The following is a 22,167-nucleotide window of genomic DNA, read 5'->3' as shown; positions in this document are numbered from 1 at the left end:
TGCTAAGGAAGCAGGAAAGCTGAAGAGTGACTTGAAGAGTGACTAGGATAGTGGACAAACAAGTGGCAGATGGAATACAATGTGAGGTTTATGCACTTTGCTGGGAAGAAGAGGTGCTGAATAGTTTCTTTACTGAGTGAAGGCTTTGAAAATCTGAAACCCAAAGGAACTTCAGACTTCTTACTCGGGATTCTCTTAAAGTTAAATATGTAGTTCAGTTGGCAGTTGGGAAGGCAAATGCAATGAAAGTATTTATTTTGAGAAGGTGAGAATAGAAGAGCAGAGGTGTATTGCTGAGGATGTATCAGGCTCTGGTCAGACCACATTTGGAATATTATAAGCAGTTTTGGGCCCACATCTAAGGAAAAACTTAGAGGGTGTCCAGAGGAGGTTGACAGGAATGATTGCGGGTGTGAAGGTCTTGTCATATGAGGAGCTGTTAAGGACTCTGAGTCTGTACTCAATGGAATTTAGAAGAATATAGGAGAGGGGAATCTCTTTGAAATTTACAGCATACTGCAAGGCCAAGATATGGTGGATGTGGAGAAGGTGTTTCCAGTAGTAGGAGAGACCAGGTCCCGAGGGCACAGTCTCTGAGTTAAGTGTGCATCTTTAGAACTGAGAAATAGAGGAATTTGTTCAGCCAGAGTGTGGTGAATCTGTGGAACTCATTGCCTCAGAAGGTTTTATTTTTAGATTACTTACGGTGTGGAAACAGGCCCTTTGGCTCAACAAGTCCACACCGACCCGCCGAAGCGCAACCCACCTATTCCCCTACATTTACCCCTTTACCTAACACTACGGGCAATTTAGCATGGCCAATTCACCTGACCTGTACATCTTTGGACTGTGGGAGGAAACCGGAGCACCCGGAGGAAACCCACGCAGACACGGGGAGAATGTGCAAAGTCCACACAGTCAGTTGCCTGAGTCAGGAATTGAACTCTCTAGCGCTGTGAGGCAGCAGTGCTAACCACTGTGCCACCATGCCGCCCAGGAGGTTATGGAGGCCAAGTCATTGAGTTCTTTTAAGAGAGAGATAGATAAGTTCTTGATTAATAAGGGGATCAAGGGTCATGGGGAAATGGCAGAAGAATGGCATTGAGAAACATGTCAGCTCTGATTGAGTGATAGAGCTGACCTGATGGGCTGAATGATCTAATTCTGCCCCTTTATCTTATGGTCTATTTTCATGTGCCTTGACTCTTGGTCAAGAGCAGAAACTTTTGTTGTACCTCCTCTGTTTCTTAATCCAAGAGTTAAGAGTTCCCTGATGCTGAATATCAAACTGCAGCCATACTCCTTGCTTGCTTATTTCTTAACATCTTCCATCACAGAGAAATGACTGGATAAACCAGTAATGCCAGATTTGAGGGGTCTTTGAGAGGTGAAATGTTTACTTTAAATAACTTAGCTCTCACAATATTGCAGTTTATCTTTCTCAGAGAATCATACGTTGATTAAGGCAAAACTGAAGGCCACTTGACATATCGTGTCTTAGCTGGCCCTTACAAGAGTAGACTCTATGACTCTCTAACTCACCTTGTCCCTTGTCCCCCTTTTCCTTTGAGCATTACCTTTTCTTTAGGTAATTCTTCAATTCTCTTTTACACAATAAGTGAATCTGCCTCCACTACTCTTTCCACTGTTACATTCCAGATCCTAACACCCAAAAACCAGCTTGCAGTTTAAGATTATGGGGTAGGCCATTTAGAATGGGAGAAGTGGCAGTTGGAGTGGGAGGAGCAATTGCGAGGACCAGAGGCCCGACGGGAAGGTAAATGTAAAATCTTACCTTGGCGGAGCAGACATGAGAAGGAACAGACATGGGACTGCTGGGTAAATGAGGCTTTTAAATGAGCAGCAGAGGGAGAGGCCACAGCGAGGTGCAGAGGACTGCTGGGTATAGTGTCTCCCACCCGCCCTCCTCCTCTGACCAAAAAACAAAAGACTCTCGTGTGTTGCTAAGGTAAGGCGTTTCAATTGATATTTCTTGACTAGTGTATGATTGATTAAAAGTTTACTATTAGTTGGTTAGTTGAATAGGACCATAGAGAAGTACTAGAAATTATTTAACTCATAAAATTGTATAAATTAATTAAATAAGTAGAGGTGGCTGGACGGGTGATGTGCTGTAGCTGTATGATGTGGGACCTGGCTGATTCATTGTGAATGGCAGTGAGTATTCGTTGCTGGAAGAACTCCAGATCAGAATTGATGATCTGGAATCTGAGCTTCAAACACTTAGGCACATCCAGGAGGGTGAGAGTTAACTGGACGCTTTGTTTCAGGAGGCAGTCACACCCGGTAGATTAAGTAATTCAAACTCAGTTAGTGATCAGGGACAACAGGGTGTGACTGTATGTGAGGCAGGTAGGGGGATTCTGTGTTCAGGAATGGAGGAGCCTCAGCCCTTGACCTTGTTCAACAGGTATGAGATTTTTGCTCCTTGTATGGATAAGGAAAAGGACTGTGGACTGGATGAGCCAGCTGACCACGGCACCATGGTGCAGAAAGCCATTCAACAGAGGAGAGCAAAAAGACAAATAGTTCTAAAAGGGGATTCTACAATTAGGGGGACAAATAATATTCTTCACGAGCTGGGTCGCGAGTCCAGCATGGTGTGTTGTCTGCCCGGTGCCGGGGTGCAGGACATCTCCAACTGACTTGAAAGAATATTGGAGCGGGACGGGGAGGATCCAGTTGTTGTGGTCCACATTGGCACTAACAACATAGGCAAAGCTAGGAAGGAGGAACTGTTTGGGGAGTATCATGCACTCAAAAAGAAATTGAAGAAGAGGTCCTCGAGGGTCATAATCTCTGGATTACTGCCTCAGCCACATGCAAATTGGCATAGCGAGAAGAAAATTAGGGAAGTAAACACGTGGCTAAGAGATTGGTGTGGAAGGAGGGATTCCAATTCATGGGACATTGGCATCAGTTTTGGAACCGGGGTGATCTGTACCAATGGAACGTCTCCACCTGAACCGACCTGGAACCAGTGTTCTGGCGAAAAGGATAAATAGGGTGGTCACTTGGACTTTAAACTTGTGAGTCAGGGGGAAGGGAAAGTGAAAGCAACATGGAGCATGGAGTCAAGTAGAAAGATAAGCAGCAGGTTAGTATGTGTGCAGTGTTTAAGTTCAAGGCAGACTAGGAATGAAGCAAAAAGGAAGGATAACTTAGGACATATTACTAGAGATGCTGGAAATCATGAGGATAAGAAAATTAGCATTAAGGTGTTTTACCTGGATGCTCATAGTATTCATAACAAAGTAGATGAATTAATGGCACAACTCATCATGAATGATTATGATGTGGTAAGCATCACAGAGACGTGGTTGCAGTTGGTTCAGGACTGGCAGTTAAATGTCCAAGGATTTACAACTTATCTAAAAGTCAGGGAGGTGGGCAGAGGGGCGGGGTTGCCTTGTTAGTTAAGAATGAAATTAAATCTAAGGCACTGAATGACATAGGGTCAAATGATGTAGAGTCCATGTGTGTTGAGTTGAGGAACCACAAAGGCAAAAGAACCATAATGGGACTTATGTACAGACCTCCCAACGGTGGCCAGGACCAGGGGCGCAAGATGTACCAGGAAATAGAGAGAGCAAGTCAGAAAGGCAAGGTCACGGTGATCATGGGGACTTCAATATGCAAATGGACTGGTGAATAATGTTGTCGGTGGATCCAAAGAAAGGGAATTCATGGAATGCTTACAGGATGGCTTTTTGAAGCAGCTTGTGATGGAGCCCACAAGGGAGCAGGCTATTCTGGGACTTAGTGCTATGTAATGAACCAGACTTTATAAAAGATCTTAAAGTAAGGGAACACTTAGGAGGCAGTGATCATAATATGGTAGAGTTCAGTGTGCAGTTTGAAAGAGAAAAGGCAAAATCGATGTAATGGTGGTGCAATTAAATAAAAGTAATTACAGGGGCATGAGAGAGGAACTGAAGAAAATCGATTAGAAGCAGAGCCTAGTGGGGAAAACAATAGAGCAAGAATGGCAGGAGTTTCTGTGTGTAATTGAGGACACAATACAGAGGTTCATCCCAAATAAAAGAAAGATTATCCGGGAGGGATGGCTGACAAAGGAAGTCAGGAAATTTATCTAAGAAAAAGAGAGAGCCTATAAAGTGACTAAGAACACTGGGAAATCAGAAGATTGGGAAGACTACAAAAACAAACAGAGGATAGCAAAGGGGAAATAAGGAAGGAGAGGATCAAATATGAAGGTAAGCTAGCCAGTAATATTAGAAATGAAAGTAAATATTTCTTTCAATGCATAAGAAACAAACGAGAGGCAACAGTAGAAATTGGGCCAATCTAAATTGATGCAGGAAGGCTTGTGATGGGTGATAAGGAAATAGCTGAAGAACTTAATAAGTACTTTGTGTCAGTCTTCACAGTGGGAAGACATGAGTAATATCCTTACAATTAAGGCGAGTCAGGGAGCAGAGTTGAGTATAGTAGCTATTACAAAAGAGAAAGTGCTAGAAAAGCTAAAAGGTCTAAAAATTGATAAATCTCCTGACCCCAATGGGCTACATCCTAGCGTTCTGAGGGAGGTGGCTGAGGAAATAGTGGAGGCGTTGGTTGTGATCTTTCAAAAATCACTGGTGTCAGAGAAAGTCCCAGATGATTGGAAGGTTGCTGTGGTCACCCCCTTGTTCAAGAAAGGAACTAATGCAAATATCACTGGCATCTTCTCAGAACAGTGTGCCCAGAAGGTGTTGAGAGGAAGTCTTTGAGAAAAGATGGAAACTTATAGGCCGATTAGCCTAACCTCAGTTGTAGGTAATATTCTAGAATCCATCTTTAAGGTTGAGATTTCTAAATTCTTGGAAGGGCAGGGTCGGATTAGAATAAGTCAGCATGGATTTAATAAGGGGTGGTCATGCCTGATAACCCTGTCAGAATACTTTGAAGAGGTAACAAGTAGGTTAGACCAGGGAATCCTGGTGGATGTTATCTATCTAGACTTCCAAAAAGCCTTTGATAAGGTGCCTCACGGGTGGCTGCTGAGTAAGGTGAAGGCCCATGGTGTTCAAGGTGAGCTATTGGAGTGGATTGGGGATTGGCTGTCTGACAGAAAGCAGTGAGTCTTATGACTAAAATGAAGCGAAATATCTTCATCCAGTGTGTGTTGATGAGCCTGTAGTAATCTCTGCCACAAAAATCTGTCAAGGTTAAATGTTATCAAGAAGGAGTTAGATGTAGTTCTTCAGGCTAAAGGAATCAAAGGATATGGGGAGAAAGCAGAAAAAAGGTAGTGAATTGGATGTCAACCATAATGCATTGAATGGTGTAGCAGACACACATTGAATGGCCTATTCCTGCTCCTGTAACCCGTATTTCTCAGTAACATTTGCTGTGTAACAATGTGTTTTCACCTGGTTTTGCAAATTTTGCCAATCACCTGATTCTTAATCATTCCCCCAATGTAACAGTCTCTGCCTCGTTACTGTTTCAAACACCTCTGATAAAACTCTTCATAATCTTCTCATCTTCAAGGACAATTCCCCCAATTTTTCCAAAATATCCTAAATACTGAAATTCCTTATCCAAAAGCAAAGGCATGCTGCTGCGGAAAATCAGAAACAAAAGTATAAATGCTGGAAATACTCAGTAGGTCTACCACCCTCTGCAAAGAGAAATGGAATTAACATTTCAGACTAATGATACTTCATTAGAATTGAGAGAAGATTAAAAACATAATTTGTTTTCAATAATTACAAGGTGAAATTGTAATGAGATAGAACAAAAGGTTTGTGAAAGGCTGGAGGGTAGGAATGAAGGATTTTGTGGTACATAAACCAAAAGGTGTGGTAATGGGACAGATGAAAAACAAAATTTGAAGCTCTTCATCCCTGGAACCATTTTCATTAATCCTTTCTGCATCCTCTTTGATGCACTCACAGCCCTCCTAAAGTATTGTACCACATATAGACTCAATATTCCACTTGGGACTGAACTAGTGTTTTATATGGTATGATGAGGGCACTTCAATCATTAATATTTTTTAAGAATTCATTTCCAAAGGATTATGAAAATTAGTTCACTTGAAATAATGTTATCTTGACAGAAAGGACACTGAGAGTCATTGAGTCATAGAGATGTACAGCACGGAAACAGACCCTTTGATCCAACTCCTCCATGCCAACCAGATATCCTAAACTAATCTAGTTCCATTTGCCAGCACCTGGCCCATATCCCTCCGAACCCACACTGCTCACCACATTCCTTTCTGGAAAACCCTTCGGATGATCCCTTGTGAGAGCTGAAGAAATGAAACAGCTATTCTCCAGGAGGAGCTTCTCAAAGACTTCCTCTCAACACCTTCTGGGCACACTGTTCTGAGAAGATGCCAGTGATATTTGCATGCACCTAGTGACAGGCAACTATGTGAGCAATGATGTCAGACTGAAAGCTATCTAGAACATTTCTTATCTTTTATTCTGGAGAATTTACAAGTTTTTGGGTGATGAGTTTTATTCCAAATAAAGTGTTTATTCTGTACAGAATTTGTATGTGTGTGCGTTTGTATTGTGTTGTTTAGAAGGGTAAACATTAATAAGTTCATACCTCAAACTATGCTAATCAGCTTTGCATCTTTGTCAAATTAGTCTTATTTATATAATAACTCAAGAATTCTATTATTATTAAATAAACCCAGTTAATGGATTTTTCATTCTGAATATAATACAGATAAAGTATTTAATTGATCATGTCACTAACTGAATGAAATGTTTACTAATGTGTTATGCCAAGTGAGCCAAAAGAACTGGAGAGAAACAGCATTTTCCTTCAATTTTGCTTTATTATAACTTCTTTATGTTTGTATTTTCTGACCCTAAATTTAAAGGCAAGGATTCCATATACTTTAATTATTTCTCATCTTGCCTTTCATTGGCTTATTCGTGATACCTATAGATCTCTCTACAACTAAACTCCTTTATAATTTTATATGGCTTCTCCCTTTTCTTCTCAACATTAAACTTTATCTACCATTGCTCTGCACATAGCACCAACTGGTCTATGTACATTTGAAGTTTACCACATTTCTACTCACATTTCATAATACTCCCAAGTTTATGTGATGCACAGAGTTTGAAAATGTGTCCTGTGTGCTCAAGTCGAGGTCATTACCTTATTAGGAAAACCAGGGGCTCTAACACCTAAGAAATACCACTACATATCATCCTCCAGTGCAAAAAGAATTCACCTCTGCTTTCTTTTCTGTCATAGAATCATAGAGGTGTACAGCATGGAAACAGATGTCCCAACCCAATCTAGTCCCACCTGCCAGCACCCTGCCCATATCCCTCCAAACCCTTCCTATTCATATATCCACCCAAATACCTTTTAAATATTGCAATTGTACCAGCTTCCACCACTTCCTCTGGCAGCTCATTCCGTACACGTATCACCCTCTGTGTGAAAAAGTTGCCCTGTAGGTCTCTTTTATATCTTTCCCCTCTCACCCTAAACCTATGCCCTCTACTTCTGGACTCCCCGAACCACAGGGAAAAGACTTTGTCTATTTATCCTATCCATGCCCCTCATGATTTTGTAAACGTCTATAAGGTCACCCCTCTGACCCTCCAGGAAAAACAGCCCCAGCCTGTTAACTTCAGATAATTATGTATCAATTCTGCTTCAGTTCCTCTATTCCATGGGCTCTAATTTTGCTGATAAGTCTGTTGTGGAACACATAATTACCATTTCTTCCCACAGGTCCTACGAGTGTTAACTCTCGTTTGTCTGTACTTTTATACCATGGGACACTCTACAATAAACTACCTAAATGACGATTATTCATTGATAATAAAGACTCAGCAGCTCATTTGACTGTGGAGGAGGGAGATCCTCATTCATGTGCACAATTCAGGCAGAAGTTGCTGAATGTTGTGTTTAAATATGTGCTTCTAGTAATGCTGTTAGCATAACTGGACAATCAACATACAGATGGATCTGTGGATAAATGCATCACCAGCTATATAATTGCTATATGGAGATCAAGAAGATCACAAACTTGATCCAGGGAGCTGAAAACCATCATATATGTTCGATTCTCATTCTCTGGCCTTCTTCATAAGCTGTATGATGAACAACCTTAAGTCTGACTATGTAGCTCTCCTTAATTAAATACAGTATGCACACATATATCAGGTGAGAGATATAAAGAGTGAATGTTTCAATGGGGCTGTAAGTTTGTAACTGTCCAATTTAGGGATTGGAAGAAAAGTATCCTAGGGTTATCCAAGATGCAAGGCCACATCCTTTTTAAAGCTTGTTTCAATGTTCTTTGACATGTTTAATCACATTCAGGGCAGAATTTCATGAGATGTCAAGGGTATTGTTTGGTGCTGGAAATAATCCCTTTGACTTTTCAAGATTTATGGGCACGGCCTAGGTTGCCTATTCCTAAATGGCCTTGAGCTGATTGGCTGACATTACAAGTCAATCACATTGCTGTGGGCCTGGCTCATATGTAGACTGGATCAGGTCAGGATGGTAGACTTTCTTCCATGAATTAAAGAACATTAATGAATCATTCAAGTTTTTATGATAGTCAATGACAATTTCATAGTCAGCATTGAATTATTGAATCATACTGTACAGAAAAGGCCCTTCAATCTATTGTGTTTGTACTGTTAAACTACATTAAAACATCACTTGTCCCACTTTCCAACACTAGGTCCATAGCCTTGAATTTTATAGTGTTTCAAATACCTTTTAAAGTTTGTGAAATGGCCCATCTTAACTACCCTCCCAGGCAGTACTCTCCCAATTCCCACCACCCTCTGGGTAAAAAGATTTTGCTTCAAAATCTCTCTAAACTACATGCTTTTCATCGTAAATGGGTGCCCTCTTGTTAATGAACTTTCAACTATAGAGAACAGCTGCTTTCTAACAACCCTGTCCATGCCTTTTGTCATCTTTTACACATCTATAAGGCCCCCCCTCAATCTTTTCTCCTTTAAAGAAAAAAGCTTGAGCTTGCCTCTCTTCATAGCTAAAGTACATTTTTGAAATTAGGCTTTCAATGCCAGAATTTTTTATTGAATTAATTTAAACTTCTCCAGCTGTCCTGTTGGGACATTAACACGTCTCCATGGATGATTAGTCGAGAGACATTGCCATTTTGCCTCATTTACCTCTGAGTTGTGAAACACCCATGCTCCCTCTTTTCAGGATGATCAGTCCAGCCACAAGCCAATGGGCAGTGGCAGGCCAAGACCCCGGGGTTGGAAATCTTGTTGCTGGCCAATCAGAAGCTGGAAACTCTTTTGCTCAGCAACTCCAGTGGGGGGAACCATGACTGCTGCTGGGAGGAATGGATCATGGAGTATGCCAGGCCACATGTAAGTAATATTGGGGTAATGGGAAGGGGTTCACAGGGCGGGCAGAGGAAGGTTGTGGGGCTGGCAGCAAGGACAGTACAGTGGTTCTCAGTAAGCCTTACCCCATTCTAATGATGATCAATAAGACACTGAATGCAGTTGATTGAGGAATCCCCATCACTGTGAGATGACAAGTTGGCTGCATGATTCTAGCTGCCATGCATCTTACCTGCCTGGAGTTGTGTTTATTGGGATGAGATGTAGAGGTGGGATGAGGCTACCAACCATTTAAGGATCTCACTTGGTGGCAGGGTGGGGAAGTTGCCCTTGATCTACCCTCCTAGTAAACCTGAGCAAATCCAAACCGCTGCTGCCAATTCATAGCTCACACAAAATCTCATTCATTTACCAATGCGCTCACTGACCTACACTGATTCCTAAAAAAGAACACTTTTCAAATTCTCCTCCCTTTCAAATCCCTCCAATTGCCTTGCTTTACCTTTCTACAAACGTCAAACGCTTCTAATTCTGCCCTCTTAAACACTGCAGATTTTAATTACCTCACCATTGGTGGCCCTGCCTTCAGTTCCCTTCACTATAACTCTGGAACCCGTTCGCTCAACCTCACTTTCTTCCCTGAGGCACCCCTAAAACTGATCTCATCGGCCTGGCTTTTTGTCATTACTCCTAATATTGGCTTACATGATTTGCTATCCTTTCTGTTTTATAATACTTCTGTGAAGCATAGAGTGATACTTTACTATGTATGTTAAGGACATGTAATATAAGTTATTGGTGTAGCAAGGTAACCCTTGCACCTCTGCACCAGAAGCTTGAGGCTAATTCTCACCATGAGCCGACGGTGCATATAATTTATACTTTCAAAGTGTTTTTCAGGGCTCTCAGTCTGCTCAGTGCACTTCACGGCCATTCACTATGATTCTTGGAATTAGTTTTGTAACATATGCCGTAAAGCAGAAATTGTTATACTGTGTAATTAAAGTGTTTTAATCAACCTATCGGAATACACCACTGGTGCAGGTGGAATTTGAATCCAGCCTCCGAGCCCAGAAGTACGGACATTACCACTGTGCCACAAGTGCGCCTGCACTGAACAATTTAGACATGCATCTTGGTGCAAGAGCGATGTAATATTACATTGTCCCAGTTCGGCTTTTTGAACAAGGTTTTAAATTAAGACTCAAGCTGCTTCTTCAAATTAGGTTTCATGTTTAAGATTCCACGGCACTTTTTAAAGCACTCCCAGCATGCTGGCGAGCATTTATCTCTGAAATAACATCATTAAACAAAAAGATTTTGTAGTGATCCTTTCACTGTCTTGACATATGCAAGTTGTCTGCTTTAGTTGCGTACAAACAAAAACGGAATTGTACTTTTAAAAATAATTTGTTAACTGTGGGTATATGTTTTGAAACATCATAAAGACGCCTGTATAAATAAACGCCTTCATTATTGCTTCGAAAACAGTGTAAATATCAATAATACCTTCCAAGTGAAATAAATGGAAAGCAAAAAAGGGCTGATTTACATTTTGGTTTGAATTCCCTTCTATTTAAAAGCAGTCACGTTTCGCAAAATGTCCAATGTTTATATTTCTGACTTCCGTTGATTGGAACAACAGTACAACTTCCAGTGGTGACCCTCTAACAAACAGGTTGGGCTGAAAAGTGGCTGAATCCAGGCATGATCCGACTATCGTAGCTGGAATGCGCTCAACGAGTACACACAAAATCCACTTTTGAGCTGGAAATACCACCAGAAATCGTGAAACATACACACACATCAAAGCAGAAATTGCTAGAGAAACTCAGCAGCATCCGTGAAGAGAGGAAACTGTCTCGAGTTCAACGACCCTCCTTCTGACTCGTTTCCATCACGAGTTGCTGTAAAAATGGACTCGAAACGTTAGCTTCTCTCCCACAGACCTGCTGAGTTTCTCCAGCAATTTTAGTTTCTGCTTTCAAGTTTCCAGTGGAGACATTTTTTTTTTCTTTCCCCTTGCTGTATTGATTCAGCTTGCCCTTCGACAACCAGCAATGCCTGTTGCTCTGCTCCCCAAAACCCACGAACTGGGACCAGGAAAAAAAAGCCCTTTGATTGACAGGAGTGAAAGAGACAGAAGCCAGGCTGAGTTCGGCTCAAGGGGCGCAACCTATCTTGAGAGAAAGTGGGGTGCGGGGTGGAGGGGGAGGGAGGATGAACTGAAACCCGCCCATTTAGACAGGCGCGCCTCTTGATTGGTGTGCTCTGGGGAACCGCTGTTCCCTCATTGGCTCAAAACGGTTGTCACTCGGCGCGTCTGACGACACAATGGGGAGGGCTGTCAGGTTAGGTTGAGAGGTCCGTGAGTGGGGGCGGAGCTGCAGCCGCAGCGCTGGAGCCGGGCGGTGGAAGCGTGAGAACCGGCGACTCTGAGCAGCAGCTGCAACATCTGGGCTAGCTCTGGAACTCACACAGATACCATCCTCCAGAACATCACCATCTCACACGCTGCCTTAAAAAAAGAGTCTTGCCCCTTGTAAAGAAAAAAGTGTTTTCTTTTTGTCATATTCACAAACGATCAAATACATGCGAAGATGCACTCTGCCAGCGAGGACGTGTCGCAATCGGACAAGAAATTATTGGAAGATCTCTCGGGAAGCGATAAAGCCATCGGCGTCCTGACCAGCGGAGGGGATGCGCAAGGTAACAGGAGTTCTTTAAACAAAACCATTAAAAAAGTCTTTGGCTGAGGATTGAGGGCACCTGGTTAGATTTACAGCCGGGAGGGAAGCATCCTTGCGCTGGGCAAATGTTTGATGTACTTTTCCTCTGAAGGAAAGATGTACACACGTTTTTTAAACCTGGGAGCCATCCCACTCGGTCAGTGTAGAGAGAGAGCGAGAGCGAGAGAACTGCATTTCCTCCGAACCGCATTGCGTTGTTTTCGATTCTGTAAACCTGGTAAAATTCCGGGCAGCCTTAATGCAAAGATCTTCCATTTTGAAACAAGAATAAAATTTTAAAACAAAACTTTCAAACGTTGTATTTCAAAAAAAAGAGACAATTTCAGCCATCCAGGTAGAAAACCCCTTCCGTGTTCCCTTCCTATGGAGAAGTTACACCCTGCTGATTGGATTTGATTTCAGTGCAAGTTTAGTGATGAGCGGTTTAAACAGAAATATGTTTCTGCTGGTCTGTGTGTTTGCGGGTGTAGGTGGTGCCCATGCGGGCTGTCGTTTGGTTTCTTCCCGTTGGCTTTTGAGGATGCTGTGACACGGAAGAGCAGTGTACGTGCTCCTCACTCAGTCATTGCGGTTGCGAGTTTCTGCGTCAATTTCCAAGGGAGGGGTTCACGCCGTGTGTTACCGTGAAGGCCGGTCAACCACGTTATGCCTTTCACTTTTAAATTACAAATCAACTCCTTCAGCCAACTTCCGAAAAGAGACTCCGATAAGCTGGTCAAACATCTCGGGCACCCGCCTTTACCCTTTTGGTGCTGGCTGGTTTACAGTAGCCACGCTTAGCCATGTCATATTAGCATCTTTGAATATGTGTGTGTGTGTGTGTGTGCTTGTGTGTTTGAGACTGTGTATTTGTAAATGCGGGTTTCCTTTCCCCCCCCCCCCCCCTGTTATCCCTGATTTATTGACTTGCGGCGTTTAATCCATTAATCTCCCCTGTCTTCATTGCGGCGGTGACCTTGAGATCTGTCGCCCTCATCCGTGATGAGTATATTGTAATCATTCTCACAAAAGGCCCCATAAATCGCCCGTGGACAATTTAATTTAAGGTTTCCTTCTCGAATGTCTTGTGGTAATTAATTATTTAAAGGCAGCAAATCGTGTTTGGGAAATTGCAACAGTTGCTCGGGGTGAGGGGGGGGCGGGGGTTGATTTCTGATCCATCTGTGATTTTTTTTAAGCAAAATCTTTGCTTGGATTATTTCCCATTGACTCCATAGCGCCAGGAAGAGGAAAAAAGTTAGCCAAGCACCCCACTTTTGATCATATCCTTTATAACTTATGAAATGTTGCAAAGGTTGCTATTGGACGGTTGTCGCAGGTGAAGTCAGAACCAGGAATAGACGCCAAGCAGCTTGCTGACATTAGGGGGCAGGATTTTAGTTTGTTTGGTTTGGGACCCTGACATTGGGCATTTCCTTGGAACTAGCTGAACGTTGGAGGGAGCTATCATACCTAGAGGGCTAATAGGAGGATGTCTAACACTGAAGAAGTGCAGCTTGAGCTGCAGGGTGTACCTACATTTTGAATTCACCTCCATGCACAAACAGCAGGAGTAGACCATTCAGCCTGTCAAATCTGCTCTGTCATTCACTAAAGATTAGACAGATCTGATTGTAACCTCAAACCCACATTCCTATCTACTCTGACAACCTTTTAACCCCCTTCCTCACCAAGATTCTATCCACCTCTGCCCTAAAAGATATTCAAGGACTCTTCTTCCATCTTGTTTTCAGGAACAGACTTCTAAAGACTCACGATCCTCTTAAAGAAAATAATTTAGCCGCATCCCTCTAACAAATGAGAGACCCCTTATTTTTAAACATTGATGAATAGTTCTAGTTTCTCCCGTCAGAGGAAACATCTTCTCCGCATCTACTTTGTCAAGACCCCTCAAGATCTTATATCTTCCAGTCAAGTCACCATCTACTCTTCCAAACTCTCTCCGACTTTAAAAATAAATTGATTTGAAAGGGCTCTTTTTGTGGATGGTATGTAACTTTGACAGGGTGACCTGCAGCTGTGTCCAGGCAGACACAGAGTCCCATTGCTATCTAGCCTAATCCTTTACATCCCAGGATGCTTGACATTAAGTGAAAATGTCCAGTATGTGCCTTACAGTAGGTCCATAATAATCAGGGAAAGATCATAATTAATGATTCTGTGGAGACAATGGCCGAATGATATTTTCACTAAACTATTAATCCAGAAATTCAGCTAATGTGCTGGGGACTGGAGTTTGAATTCCAACACAGCAGAGGGTATAATTTGAATTAAATAAAGCATCTGGAATTATGAATCTACTGATGGCCACGTTGGAGTTTGTCAGAAAATCCCATGTGATTCACTAATGTCCTTCAGTGGCAGTGAAGAAAATCTGCCGTCCTCACTTGCTCTGGTCGACATGCAACTGTGGATGCACAGCAATGTGCATGACTCTTAACTGTCCTCTGAAATGGTGCAGCAAGCCATTCAGTTGTATCAATTACTATAAAGTCACAACAAAGAAATGTAACTGGGCCTATGGCATATAGTCAGCAGTGGTTCAAGAAGGCAGATCACCACCACCTTCTCTAGGGCAACTACAGACAGGCAATAAATGCTGGCCAACCAGTGACACCCATGTCCCACAAGTGAATAAAAAAAACTTTGTACTTGTACGTTGGCAGCCTTGACAGCTGCACTCTTTCCCCCAACCCCCACCCACTGACTTCCAACCCCATGTGCACACATACATATATATATGCCCACATTCATACAGAATCCTGCATATGGGAGAATGGCCCTGGATAGAATAGTGCCAATAAGTTGACTTGTGTATGCACATTAAACCCCATCAGAGCCAAAGTGACCTTGGTCTAATTGACTGGACTTGTACTTAAAGGGTTGGCAAAGCAGTTAAACTTTAGAACAAATGATCTTCAAAACCAAAGGGATGATTTTCTACTTGAACTGAAATAATGTCCCAGATTTTACAATGATCAGACTATCTTCACTGAAGTGCAGGAAACCCTTTGAAAGTCCTATCATAACATATTGCAAAGGATTTGTCTAGGAAAATGCACGTGCCACTGGAATTTCCCTATGTGTGAAAATCTCAAAATATTTAAATTGAAGAATTTCTGGGGTTTTGATTAAGTTCAGTAATAGTTACTGAGTAAAAAATAGACAATTGAATACCTAGACTATCTCCTGAGTAACAAACTGGCCTTGTGCTTCATAATCTATCCTCAACTACAACCCCACAAGCACCTATTAAACATTCTCCTTCACATCCCCAGCAACCTTGGATCTGACTCCGCATTACCAACCACCCACCTCACATTGCAGCCTAACCCAACTGTTGGACCTGAAACTCCTTCCTCTGCTAAAGACCTGACCCTCTGTAACCAGAGCCTAAGGTATTACTACAGTAGTGAGGTGAAATCATTAAGCTTTATTAAGTTGAGTTCCTGTCTTCTATAAAGTGGACATAAGAGATTCATTGTCACTATCTTGAAGAAAAATGTGTAATTCCATTCTCAAGAAGGGTCATTGGACCTGAAACATTAAATCTGTGGCCAGATCTACTGAGTTTCTGTTTCTGTTTTTGTGGTACTCCTTCCTGGTGCCCTGAGCAATATTTATTTCTCAACCATCTTCAACATAATGGGTTAATTAGTACTTTATCTTATTGGTTATTTAGTTATTTATTATTGTTGGTGTTTATTGAAACTGAAAATGTGTTGCTGGAAAAGCGCAGCAGGTCAGGCAGCATCCAAGGAGCAGGCGAATCGACGTTTCGGGCATGAGCCCTCCTTCAGGAAGAAGGGTTCATGCCTGAAACGTCGATTCTCCTGCTCCTTGGATGCTGCCTGACCTGCTGCGCTTTTCCAGCAACACATTTTCAGCTCTGATCTCCAGCATCTGCAGTCCTCACTTTCTCCTAGGTGTTTATTGAAACTTGTGTGAAATACAATATACCTTCATTTACAACAGTGTGTTTCCAATGTCATTTACTGATTACAAAGCTCTTTGAGACCTGAAAGGGACTTTTTGCTTTAAGTCCTTTCATTGAACTCAAGGGTTTGAGGCTGTATCAGTCCATAGTAATAGGATACAGGGCTCATCTCTACTAGTTGTGTGCGTCCTGTTTGAAATCAATTTGATACTGTTAATTGCTTAGACATTTGAAAACAATTGGTATGATTTATTGCTGAATTCTATTCCCTCAAAGAGACACTCGAAAGCATGTTGCTTTGAGAATGGAAATTCAATACTGTGCAGTAGGTTGTTTACTTTTGAAATTGGAGCTTAGCCACATTGTTAGCATGTTCAGAGTCTTTGCACTGTATACTTTAGTTTATTAAGGACTATGCGAGAAGTAAAATATTGCTGTTACAGCAGTGCTGATGAGAACAAATTAAAGTTTTGGCATTTTATCTAAATTAAAACCCTGATTTTGAGGTTGTTTTATAAGCACTTCTGAAGTTTTTAAGTCAAGCATATTTACTCTTGTACTATTGTTCTCTAAACAATAGCATGTTTAACCAACAAAACAGAAATCCTGATTCCTTTGAAAAAGATTGCTGTTATGATAAAGCACCATATGCATGCAAATTTTTAAGTCCATAATTATAGATTTGCTTCCTTTCAGCAAAAAAAAAGGAAAATATTTAGATCCATATTGTTATTAATGCAAGTTATTGCTTTGGTCTGCATACCCAAATGTATTTGTTTTTAGGCCTCAGATGAAGAGCTACTTCTGTGTCAATAACAGGAAAGTGCAGCATGCTTGTCTAAATTTGGACACATTTTAAGCTGGTGAGCATATACTGAATGTGCCAACATTCATGTGCACTAAAGTGAAATAAAGCCGTGTTTGGGCTGTTTCACAGCTTAAGAGAGCCTTTTGATTATTTTTGTGTCTGATTCCTCAGTTATTAACAGATCCAAATATATAGAGTGAGGACTGCAGATGCTGGAGATCAGAGTCAAAATGTGTGGTGCTGGAAAAACACATTCTAGATTAGAGTGGTGCTGGAAAATCACAGCAGGTCAGGCAGCATCCGAGAAGCAGGAAAATCGACGTTTCAGGCAAAAGCCCTTCATCAGGAATATTCCTTCATCTGCAGCTCTTTTTTTTACCTAGCTGGAAAAACACAGCAGATCAGGCAGCATCCAGGAGAGTTGACATTTCAGGGATAAGTCCTTCATCAGGAATCAGAATTCCTGAAGAAGGGCTTCTTCCCAAAACATTGACTGTCCTGCTCCTTGAATGCTGCCTGATCTGCAGTGCTTTTCCAGCGCCACACAGATGCAATGTATATTCTATCAGGCAGGTTGGGGGGTGTTTAAAGGGAAAGCTAAAATTGACTGATCATGATTTTTCAGTCGCTGACTACATATCCTTTAGGTGCAAGACAAAACATAGGAACAGGAGTAGGTCAAAGAGTAGATCAGTTTCCAGCCTGTTCTGCCATTCAGTTTACCCACCATGGTTTCATATCCCTTATTGTTCATAAATATTAGTTGAACTGGCATCTAATCCCTTTTGTGGCGGGGTTTTCCACCATTCGAGTGAAAAAATGTTTCTTAAATTCTCTCCGAATTTCCTGGCTCACGTTTTTTTAAGCTGAAAACAACAAATGGTGGAGATCACAGTGGGTCAGACAGCATCAATAGAGCGAGAGCAAGCTAATATTTTGAACATAGATAGCTCTTCATCAGAGCTTCAGCTGTGATCTCCAGCATTTGTTGTTCTCAGTATAGACTGCAGCATCTGCGGTAATTTGTTCCTCCCTCAGATTTTTTAAGGCTGTGTTTCTATATCCCAATTCTTCTCAGATACCTGATTTCTATCCCTCCTCCATCAGCAGCTGAGCAGATTTCTTGCCATTGATGCAACCCCTGTGGAAGGTGATAACCTTTTAGAAAGGAAATAAATTTTGCAGTGACCAATAGAAAGATTCACACAATAAGGTTACACTTATTAAGAGAATTTATAATTTATTCGTGGAACGTGAGGACATCACTGGTTAGGCCAGCATTTATTACCCATCCCTAATTACCATGAGGGCAGTTAAGAGCCAACCACATTGCTATGGGTCTGGGGTCACATGTAGACCTGAACAGGTAAGGATGGCAGTTTTCTTTCCTAAAGGGCATTAGTGAACCAGATGGGTTTTTCCAACAATCGACAACAGTTTCATGGTCATCACAAGACTCTTAATAAGACCATAAGACATAGGAGTGGAAGGAAGGCCATTTGGCCCATTGAGTCCACTCTGCTATTCAATCATGGCTGATAGGCATTTCAATGCCACTTACCCAGACTCTCCCTGTATCCCTTAATTCCTTGCAAGATTAAGAATTTATCAATCTCTGCCTTGAAGACATTTAACAATCCGGCCTCCACTACGCTCTGTCGCAACGAATTCCACAGGCCCACCACTCTCTGGCTGAAGAAATATCTCCTCATTTCCGTTTTAAATTGATCCCCTCTAATTCTAAGGCTGTGCCCACAGATCCTAGTATCCCCGCCTGACGGAAACAAATTCCCAATGTCCACCCGTTCTAAGCCATGCATTATCTTGTAAGTTTCTATTAGATCTCCCTCAACCTTCTAAATTCTAATGAATACAATCCCAGGATTCTCAGCCATTCATTGTATGTTAGGCCTAACCATTCCAGGAATCATCCGTGTGAATCTCCGCTGGACATGCTCCATGCCAGTATGTCCTTCCTGAGATGTGAGGCCCAAAACTTTGCACACTACTTTAAATGGGGCGTAATAGTGCTTTACAAAGTCTCAGTAGCACATCGCTGCTTTTACATTCCAACTCTCTTGAGAGAAATGACAACATTACATTTGTTTTCTTAACCATGGACTCAACTTGCAAGTCAACCTTTAGAGAATCCTGGACTCCCAGATCTTTTTGTACTTTAGCTTTAGGAATTTTCTCACCATTTAGAAAATAGTTCGTTCCTGTATTCTTTTTTCCAAAGTGCAGGACTTTGCAATTGCTCACATTGAATTTCATCAGCCATTTCTTGGACCACTCTCCTAAACTGTCTAAATCTTTCTGCAGCCTCCCCACCTCCTCAGAACCTGCCTGTCCACCATACTTCGTATCATTGGCAAACTTTGCCAGAATGCCCCCAGTCTCTTCATCCAGATCATTAATATATAAAATGAACAGCTGCGACCCCAAAACTGAAGCCTGCAGGACACCACTGGTCACCATCTGCCATTCTGAAAAAAAACCTTTTATCCTAACTCTTTGCCTTCTGTCAGACAGCCAATTGTCAATCCATGCCAGTAGCTCACTTCAAACACCATGGGCCCTCACCTTACTCAGCAGCCTCCCGTGAGGCATCTTATCAAAGGACTTTTGGAAGTCTAGGTAAATTACATGCACCGGGTTTCCCTGGTCTAACCTACCTGTTACCTCTTCAAAGAATTCTAACAGGTTTGTCAGGCTGACCCCCCTTACTAAATCCATGCTGACTTGTTCTAATCTGATCCTGCCCTTCAAAGAATTTAGAAATCTTATCCTTAACGATGGATTCTAGAATTTTACCTACAAACGAGGTTAGGCTAATCGGCCTATAATTTTCCATATTTTTGTCTTGATTCTTTGTTGAACAAGGGGGTTACAACAGCAATTGCCAAAAAACTTGTCCAATCTGTAAGCATCCAGTGATTCTGTAGCCATATTAAGTCAGTATTTTGGTGCTTTTTGCAAAACTGTTTCAGTCCATGATAATCCCAGTCATTAAATCAACCAAGGGAAATAAAAGATCAGTTATATAGTCATCGGGTCATACGGCACAGAAACACACCCTTCAATCCAAACACACCAAATAATAATCTCAAACTAAACCAGTCCCGCCTGCTCCAAACCTTTTCTATTCATGTCCTTATCTAAGTATTTTTTAAAGATTGTAATGGTGCCTGCATCCACCGCGTCCTCAGAAAGTTCATTCCGCATGTGAACCACTTTGTAAAACATTTACTTCTCGTGTCTTTTTTAAACCTATCTCCTCTCACCTTAAAAATATGCCCCCTAGTCTTGAACTCTCCCAGCCTGGGGAAAATACACCTACCATTAGCCCTAGGTATATCATTCATGACTTTATAAACCTTCATAAGTTCACAACTCAACCCACCACCCTCCAGTGAAGAAAGTCCCAGCCTACCTAGCCTTATATTGTGACAACACTTAGGTTTTTAATCCAGCTGCAAGTTGAATTTCTCTTCGATTTTGCCTTGCAATGAAATGTGCTGAATCTCCATCCTTGCACAAACATGTGTTGATAACAGCTTGACATTGACTTTTGTTGTCAATGGGGTCAATAGCAGCACCTAAGTGCATCTATTCTTTTTCTACTTAACTGGTCATACTTAGCAGGCTTTTTTCTGTTCATTGATATTCCCACTAAGTTCCAAATGAAAGCTATTTGAGATCATTGAGAATGTTAATGATACAAGCATTTAAATATTACTGGGCTGTACTAAGTACATTCACTCTTGAAAAGTGAATGATTTTCTATTTGCCTCTTTTAAGATAAACAAAATGTTTTCTATCCTCTATAGTTTATCACACTGCAAGTTCCATTCCTATGTCTGCTATTGCCTCAGCTCATCTGCCAATCAACGTCTCCATCATATCTCTGTTACCTCAATACGCAACAATTCCAGTGCTAGTCAGTAGACCTCCCTCTCTCTGTAATCTTGAGCTCAACCAAAACTCTACTGCCTTTATCCTGGCCTACAACAAGTTCCATCACTCCATTGCCCTTGATCTTGCTGACCTGTATTTGTTCCAGGTTCATCAGTGTTTGACTTTGAAATTTATATCCTGGTGCTCAAATCCCTCCAATACCTTGCATCTCGCAATTGTCACAATCTCCTGTGACTCTGAAATCTTTTGAGATATCTCCATTTCTCTTCAGAAACCTGAATTCAATCTGTCCTCCATTAGCTTGCATATCTTCACCTTCTTAGCCTTTGAGATGCGGATTTTCTTTTGCTAATCTCTCTGCCTCTTTACCTCTCCTATGATCCTCAGAATCAACTTACTTGATCAAATGTTCACAAATCTCTTCAAATCTCTACTCATTTAGCCCACTGTCAAATTTTGTCTAATAACATTCCTGTGAAGTGGCTTGAGACATTTGCTTCATTGACAACTCTATATAAATTCAAGTTGTTTTATTAGATTTCCTACAGTGTGGAAACAGGCCCTTCAGCCCAACAAGTCCACACCAACACCCTTCGAAGAGCAACCCATCCAGACCCATTCCCCTACACCTAACACTAGGGGCAATTTAGCATGGCCAATTCACGTAAACTGCACATCTTTATGACTGTGGGAGGAAACCGGAGCACCCGGAGGAAACCCGCGCAGACACGGGGAGAATGTGTAAACTCCACATAGTTGCCTGAGGTGGGAATTGAACCCGGGTCCCTGGCGCTGTGAGGCAGCAGTGCTAACTGCTCTTGCAACATGTTTGAGGTGAGGGATGCCATGGTCGTCCCTGCTGATTACACTTGCAGGAAGCACACCCATCTCCAGCTCCTCTCCAAGACCGTGGTAGGGAACTGGAGCTGGAGTTGGATGAACTTAGGATCATTCAGGAGGCAGAGGGGGTCATAGATCGGAGCTTTAGGGAAGTAGTAACTCCAAAGATGGCAGATAGATGGGTGACAGTGAGGGGGACTGGGAGGAAGCAGCCAGTGCAGGGACCCCCTGCAGCCGTTCCCCTCAAGAACAAGTATACCGTTTTGGATACTTGTGGGGACGACTTACCAGGGGCAAGTAACGGGGCTCAGGCCTCTGGCACGCAGCCTGTCCCCGTTACTCAGAAGGGAAGGGTGAAGAAGAGCAGAGCAGTAGTAATTGGGGACTCGATAGTTAGGGGCACAGATAGGCGGTTTTGTGGGAACGAGAGAGACTCACGATTGGTATGTTGCCTCCCAGGTGCAAGGGTACGTGATGTCTCTGATCGTGTTTTCCGGGTCCTGGAGGGGAAGGGGGAGCAGCCCGAAGTCGTGGTCCACATTGGCACCAACGACATAGGTAGAAGGA

This window comes from Chiloscyllium plagiosum, chromosome 5 (assembly GCF_004010195.1).
Source record: "Chiloscyllium plagiosum isolate BGI_BamShark_2017 chromosome 5, ASM401019v2, whole genome shotgun sequence".
Classification (NCBI taxonomy): domain Eukaryota; kingdom Metazoa; phylum Chordata; class Chondrichthyes; order Orectolobiformes; family Hemiscylliidae; genus Chiloscyllium; species Chiloscyllium plagiosum.
The sequence above is the reverse complement of the archived record's forward strand: the minus strand, read 5'-3'. Positions refer to the sequence as shown.